We start from the raw sequence: 8,882 nt of genomic DNA on the forward strand, positions 1-8,882 counted from the left end.
ATCAGCGGGCGGTGCACTTTGTTGCACGACTACCACTGCATGTGCGGAAGTGGCTAAATATTGGTCCTTTTCTTACTTAAGATGGACTTCCGCAAGGTAACGCCTGAATCCATTAAATATTTTTTTTTATTTTTCAAGTAACTTCTCTTTGTTTTTCTTTTTATGTTATATTTACAATGTTCTTCGTTTCAGTCTCACACGGCGCCCATAACAAGGCATACTCTTTAAAAAAATCTATTGGGTGATATACCATTATCACCACGATTGACAGGCGGCTTGACGATCACTGGTATTATGGTACGCAGAGGACACCATTTAACATTCTTTTGTAAAATTATTTGTAAGCAATAGCAATCTTATATATAATGAATGCACAAAGTGTGAATTATATAAGATTGTGTCTTGAGAATTAAACCCGATTTACGATCGATATAATCGATTATCGACGATATTTTAAATTAAAATTTTGAGATGTAAAAATTACTATGGATGGATATTTTGAAACTGCAACGGTAGTACAGGCCAAGCGTGTATATAAGTATATGTTCATTGTACTTTATCTTTCTGTACACATTTATTATTGACTATCCGACTATTTCGAGTACCATAACCTTTTGTTTTCTATATTACGTTAAGTGTACAATAAAGTTTATTTGATAGACGTAAGGTAATAATTTTAGAAAAGAAACATAATTTGTATTTATAACAAATATTTCGAAATCACGTAACATAGCATACCTATTATGTAAATTGGAACCTGTTCTTATCTAACTTGGATTAATGTACCTTCTGATCTGTCGCTGCAGAAACTTCGGCGTCTCTGCAGACAATTTATGCAAGACTCTGCAGATTAAGGCGCTACGACTGAACGCCGAAGAGCAGAGCGTTTATGGTGTAATTATTTTCATAATTCATATGATTTTAATGACCTTCACATTTGCGATATCTATATAAATTATATTTTATATTTTGTAAAAATAAACCTTGCCCTATTTATGCCTATATTTAAAATTAATAACAACATGTTCTTTGCACAGAATACGTTCAACAGAAACATAATTAGAAAATAAATAAAATTGAATTGAAATATCTGACATGCATTAAGTATTTACAATTAGAACAAAAACTAGATTTACAATTACTACACGCTATATTAAAAAAGAGGTTACAAAGTAAATAGTTTTAGTATTTTGTTATTTAGCTTTGTTACTGACGAAACAGTGTGTGCGTGTTTGTGTGTGCAAGCGGATCCTTCATTCAAAGAATTCTACAGCACTAGGACTACTACAGTTTTCCTTCATAATAGTGTCATTATTGCAGCCATAGAAAGTCCACAGCTGGACATAGACTTCCAACAGCACCATCTTGAAGCGGCCTATATCCAATGCCTTCCGAGTACATAAATCTTTATCCAGCCTGTGGGATATATCCCTGGTCTCCACTCAAGAAACTTAATAATCCATTTTAAAATAAGACCCAGGTATGAAACAAAAGGGTCAGGTAAGACCCACGGCATTGCCCGCAAGCCAAAACAGGTAAGAAAATGATTATTAGAAATAAAATAAAATGTAAATAATACTTATATACGAGTCAAATAAACTGTGATACTGTTATAATCTGCGATCTTAAAATGATGATGAGAGAGAGAGGGGAGAAAGCGATGTATGAAAGAAGATTTGCAAGAGAAGGGACGAAAGAGATCGTGAAGTACAGAAGGAAAGTATGTACGACATTGAGAATGACGAAAGGAGGATGAATAAAACTTAAATAATGAAAAAAAGCAGGGTAGGCAATGCAAGTAATTAAAAAAAAATATGTCTCATATTTCTACGATTAATGTGACCTGCCGTAATAATGTAGTTTGAATAATTCTGTTTAAAATGTATTTTAATTTAAATAATCTAATCCTTAATTAAATAATAATTAACTATTAATTGCGGAATACAATTAATCCGATCACGTATAATCAATTATTATAATTAAACCGAACAAAATACGGTTCTGTTTCGTGCTTTACGTATGATTTGCATAAACAGCGTTCATGTTAATGTAACTGTTTTATTTTCAGCTGAAACTGCTTAAAATTAGATTGCCTTGCAAATTGTGTAATTGTACGAAAGAATTACAAAATTTTTATAGCCTAGAAATAGATATAAACACAACAAAAAAGGTAAAGGTCGTGATGTTTTACGTCTATATGAGAGGCCAAGTCATTAAATATATTATTTAATAGAGAGTGCAAAACTTTCCTTCAGCCCTGGCGTGGTACTTTCCGCATTCCGTAGATCAATGTTAAGTACATGGTACAGGAAGGCGTAGAGTCCGAACATGATAATTAGCACATCCTCGAGCTTGTAATTTGGACCCTAATAAGGTTTAAGGGTCACTAAAAATGTTAACGAAATGCAACATTTATTAAAGATGAATCGAAATTAATGGGCGTGTCTTTCAAAGTATATCTACGTGGCGACTGATTCTAAAGCAGCAATTGGCACTAGTGTTTCACGGAAAGATCCTAACCAGAATGACCGATGAATGCGCGTGCGCAAGCGGAATGCTCCCGCGTACCTCTACAGGTCAAAGTCTTAATTATATACCTACTTTAAAATTTTATTTTTCATTAACGTATTACATATTTACAAGGATGTCTTTATTTATAATATATACATATATCGTGTATTTTTTGTAATCATTCACAAGTATTTTTATATATAAAAATCGGTTTAAATATCGAATAACAATCGAATGAATTGATATAGCTTTTTAATTTCAAAATAATCATATAAGATGATAGACACCCACTGCAAGACTTAGGTCTCCCCAAAGATCGATACGCTGACCAGCCTTACGCTGTCTGCATTCAACATCCCACGATCACCTAAAGGGAGGCAAATCCACGCTTTTTAATTCATATCATATACTATTTACAGGGTTATATTAGAAAAATTCTATGCGATCGAATTAGATTTACGAAGATCCGAAGACGAACAAAAATAATCGATGTATCGGATTAACAAGTTGAAGTCGCAGTGGACATATAATAAGCGTGCAGAACAGACGAACAATTTTTTTATTACACATGTTCTTTTCTATGGGGACCCCTCGTATCCCTATCTATTGTGGGACAGGGACTTTGTTTTTATTTTATAATTTTTTCACGCTCTTCTACTGTTCCTCCTTTGATCTATCATTCCTTTATTTCCTTTCTTTCTGCAATTCTTCTTTCTTTCCATTTCAAATCCATTTTTCCTTTCATCCGATACCATTCTTTCTTCTCATACTTTAACTATTACAATTTCTTATTGTTTCCAAACCACATTTTGATCTATTCTAGGTATACATTTTCATATGTATTATTTTATTTACTTATTTATTTAATTGCCTATTCTTACACTTTTATTAACAATTTTTAATTTTAGCTGAACTCTAGTTACTTTTATCACGTGAACACATGAACATTGGGATCTTTAGGTAACGGAGGTAGCATAGAGTAGCAAACCCACTAAGGAATTAGACAGACAGCTAGTTAAGATCGTAGGAGAACGCTGGATGTTGCTATTAAACAGTCTTATCAAAAATTTAAATAATCCTCCCTTACAGGAGAGGTTTATGTCTAGTAGACATTCTACAGATGCAACAATGAAAGTGATTACCATTTAAAAAGTCTATAAGTGTTAGTTTCCATACAACTCATGGGAGACGCCGTGTGTTTTTCCGTCAGTAACAAGAGTTAACAAGTAAGAAAAGGACCAATATTTAGCCACTTCCGCACATGCAGTAGTAGTCGTGCGAGTGACACTCTGTGTTTGGCACTAATCGGTGTAACATAACTCCTGAAGATGCCCCGTAGAGGGTTTAAACACGTGTTGAGTGATTTAACGGTGGTAGTTGTGTAATTCGCATTGTTTGCCGCACGCGCATTTATCAGCGGGCTGGCTAGCGGTGCACTTTGTTGCACGACTACCACTGCATGTGCGGAAGTGGCTAAATATTGGTCCTTTTCTTACTTAGAATGGACTTCCGCAAATTACGATTGATTCCATTAAATATTTGTGAGTACTCAATATGAATTGGATTTTTAAACGGGAAACGTAAGAGTTTAGTGCAGTAACGTTTTCAGCTAGATCTTTAACGGCAGGGCATGCGGGTTCAACGTTCCGAGAGGCAGTAAATTTAATGCGAGCTTATTCCGAAACGTCGTAATAGCTGAGCGGGGAACGCCCCTCTTGTTATCTCGAGGGTGCGGATGCAATTTAGGAATGCGAAGGTTTTTTTTTTCCTTTCGTACATTTGCGAGAAATACGCTAGGGCGCGTTTTAAATTAGACTTAGGTGGTAATTTTCAACAGCTGTTTTCTTTAATCTATGAATGTTGGAAGTAGCCAGATTTACACCTTCGTTTAGGCTGTGTACATTAGCATTATTACTTTTTACAATATTTATTTATTTATTGCTATCATAATCATTTTTATGGTCAGCCATAGTATGTCCACCGCTGAACACAGGATATCTCACAGATTTTCATTAAGACCTGTTGGAAGTGGCTTGCATTCTATTCTTTACGGCGACCTTAATCAGTTCATTTTTAACACGTTCACTGCGGCTTGAGGTCGATTCAGCCTCATGGTAGACTTTGCACTGGTGCGGTGCGTAAAACTCGTGTTTTCTCTCTAGTGCGGCGGCTGTTTACACTCAACCGTATGAGATATGACAAAGACAAATATAGCTTTCTTTATGTCTGCGAAGCATTGACTCAATATTGTAAAAAATATTGATGAACATGAGGCAGAAAGGGCCTCAACCGCACTACTAGGAAGTTCAGCTTGAAGCTGATTCGACCTCAGCCGCACCAGCTGAAAGTTCTTCAAAATTGGGCCCGCAGTGAACGTGTTAAGGATACAAGACCATGTTCTCTAGTCCTACTTATAATGTTAAAATAATTAACGATTCAAAATCGCCTGTAAATATCTACATGAATAAAAAAAATTAAATATTTTTTAAATGATTTTTAGTGAAATTCTATTGAATAATATATGTAAAACACTAATGCGTCCTTGAATAAAATAAATATGATTATTACTTTTGCCCAAAACTCACAAGAGATATGATTGGTGTTCGGGAAAATTTTACGAGTGCTACAATGTCCGAGATTGTATGTTAGCTACGACGATGATTTCCCTCGAGTCGCAAACTCAAAGTAAAACAACGGAATTACCAGTAATTTAGTTAAACGCTATCATTACGTTTTCAGTCTGATTCTCCTCAAACGTTAAGGTCTAGTTTTATATGACTCGTAACTTATGAGATAAAATAACTTCACACCATCTTCGCCTTATACGTACATCTACAAATAAAGCCGATGTAATAAGATGAGATGGTTAAGATTGAATTATGTTTTTGTTCTTATTAATCTTCTCGGTGGCAGCTGATTCTTTAGGATTCTGGTGTGGAGATCACAGAGTGGCAAGCGCGGGGTAAAACCCAGCTACGAGGTAGACAGATGACTTTGTTAACTTCGTCGGAAACGAAGTACAGGCTTACTATCAATCTAATAAAAAATCTATGGAACAGTCTAACAGTGGAATCTTCTGGCTGAAATGTTGGTGACGATAATTTAGTGCATCAGCGTTAACAGTACTTTTGCAATCATATATATGTTTCGTATAGGTGTCATCTTTTTATGGCTCTGTTTTTAGGATATTTTCTAGCTCCCCTCTCTTGGGTAGACAGGGAATTCTTTCTTAATAATGTATTCGCATGGTAATTTTCTAATACTTTTTTAAACGTTAATATCTTTCACTAATTCGTCTTTGTTTTATCACATTCTCTTTCATTTATATTTTACATCGTGTCACCTTTCAAACATCGCCTCTCATGCATCGTCATTCCTCTTGGATATTGGTGTTGTACAATTTTTATTTCATTGGTCACGTTATAAACAATTACATTTAAAATTACTGCTTACAGTCCCAATTGACTAAAATACAATTATATATGAAATATACCATAAATTATATATATATATATATATATATATATATATATATATATATAAAGCTTAGAATCTAAAAATTTGGTAAAAATATTCAGTTTGCCAGGTAGAAGTCATTTAAAAACTGATTTTATAAAATTCTACCAGTAAGGCGTTGAGGAAATGTTCATTAAAAATGCACGTTTTCTATCTATAGCTTTTATAGTATTATATAAATTTTGGCTAGGAAATTTTTTTGGTATGTTAAAAGTTACTCACAAAAAGGCATCACATGCGAAGCGGGCAAGGTACAACTGGTGTTAGATATATTACATATATTTATGTAATTAGGCGTTCCAGATAAAATAAATCATATTGCAAAGGTGAAGTGAATAAACTCAGTGATGTTAGAGGTACATTTTATCTATTGTATATTGTCACATGTTGACAAACTGAAAATTGATATGATACCTTAGCTTTCATACATTTGCCTACGGACTTTCTTCAATTTCTTAACAAAGGTTATTGCCACCGGAAAAGTCAACAACAACAAAAGATGGACACATTGGGGGTATATTCCTTTTCGCTGGGTTTTATCACTTTTATTATAAATATTTCTGTGGTCATACACTTCGCTGTGAGGAAAATCTTTAAAGATAAGAACTCATTAGGTCACGACTCCCTGTATTCGGGAAACGACGCAAGGAGAAGCAATATATTATTAATATATACGATATTAAAGATCTACAATATTCATAGCAACTCACGTGTGACGCGTGTTGAAGACAAATTAGTCCTTGATTGAAATTTAAATGGTCTTAATATAAAACGAGATGAGTTTAACTGTGAATAATACGGGTTTAATTAATGTCTTATATACAATTAATTTTCATTTACGTTTCCTTCAATTTAAAATCGTAGTAACAAAAATAATATATTATAAATGTTATTTAAAATTTTATAAGGTTTTATCTTACAAACTAGTATCGAAGACTTGTTTTAATCATAGATAGTAGTAGGTTTACTCCGTTATAACTAAAACATTCCATTTTGATGTTAAAGCTTCTTAATCTAAACCTATTTTAAAGGTAGTGAAGCGCGAGAACCTTAAAAGCCTTGGCTCTGGCCGCTTCTTCTTCTTAAACTGCGTTCTTGGAAAGGACCATTAAGGTATCTTTATAATTGACGTCGCTACTCTGAAGATCGAAAGAATGTTCTATCCAAACCACTGTCGTAAGTTTTTCGGTCAGGATATTATTTTTCTAACACTTAGCATTCCGTGAATCTTACCTTGTAAGTTGCAGAGTAGCTATTATGTTGAGTTTCTCATCATGGGGTTCAAATATTGTGGCTGTTACATATTGTATTACTAGACTTAGCGGCCAGCGAGCCCTTAATATCTCTCTGGATCACTATAGAGTGACGTTTGCTAAGTTCTTCACTCTATATCTATATATTATTATAATATTTCGATTTCAAGGGGCCTGTGAGGTCTGTATCTTGTAAGTAGGTTCTTATTGCCGGACTAACTTTACTACCACTGAAAGACGTTAACACTAAAATTATATATAAGTTACTGCATTCTGATATATATATATATCATATATATGTGTGTGTGTGTGTGTGTGTGTGCTTGTGTGTGTTTCTATATGTTTTTTTATGACTCTGTTTTTGGGATATTTTGTAGCTTCCTTGTCTTGGGTGGACATGGACAATGCTTTCTTACTAAGATATTCGCATGGTAATTTTCATTTTGTAGTACTTTTTATACGTCAATATTTTTCACTAGTTTTTTGTTCCATCACATTCTCTTTCATTTATATCTTACATCGTGTCTCCTTTCAAACATCGCCTCTTATACATCACCATACCTCCTGGATTTGCTATTTTACAATATTTATTTTATTGGTCATGTTATAAACAATTAGATTTAAAAAATACTGTTTACAGTCTCAATAGACTAAGATACAGTAATATATGAAATAAAACATAAATTAACTTAAAAAGTTAAAATTCCGGTAAAGCCAATTACGACTAACTTGACGTAATATTATTTACAGTTCGACACACACATCTAGTAGTCGAATAATTATCTAAGTTCAGAGCCTCCAAAACTAACAATTGTTCTTGAAACAAATTAAGTCACCTCATAAACGTACGAGGTGATGTTCCAAGTTTCTTACTAATGGCGATTGTATATCAAATTTTAGTTATGTTATCATAAATTAACTTTGTTGATCGAGTAAAGACAATTGTTAGTTTACAATTAAATGATTTTGAAAACGCTCCTACTTAAGTTTTTTTTTAAATGACCTCCGCTATTGGGGGCCTCTCGTACCCCTATTTATGGTGGGACAGGGACTTTATTTTCAATTTAATTTTTTACATGATTTTTTATTTTCTCTCTTTTCTTTCATATTTTACTTTCTCTTTCGGTCTATTATCCATCTTTCATGCTACATTTCTACTTTCTTACCCTTTTGCTCTGTTCATCTATCATTCTTTCCTCTTTTCTTTTTACATTTTTTCATTTTACATTTTTATTTTACATTTTTACTTATTTTCTATAATACATTATATGTCACTTTTGAGTTTTATTTTATCACATTTCTTATTGTATATTTGGATTTTTATTTTTTTGTATAACATTTTTAACTATTTTCTTGCAACAAGCGAGGAATTCCTACTTAAGTTACATTACACGATTAAAATCGATCAACTCTACTCTCTCTCTCTCTTTCTTTATCTCTCGCACATGGATCTGGCAAAAGAGGGTCCGTTGGGGCCTATAGATTCTCTGGTGGCCACCACAAGCCGGTAGATTCAGCATGGACAGGCCCTCCACTAGTTGGACCAACAACCCATACATGGTCGGTGGAAGTCACTAGATGCGGGTAGCGCAAGATTGATCA

The sequence above is a fragment of the Battus philenor genome, unplaced genomic scaffold (assembly GCF_028537555.1).
Source record: "Battus philenor isolate CCGP_79_NKW_IND1 unplaced genomic scaffold, ilBatPhil1.0.hap1 SCAF_17, whole genome shotgun sequence".
NCBI lineage: Eukaryota > Metazoa > Arthropoda > Insecta > Lepidoptera > Papilionidae > Battus > Battus philenor.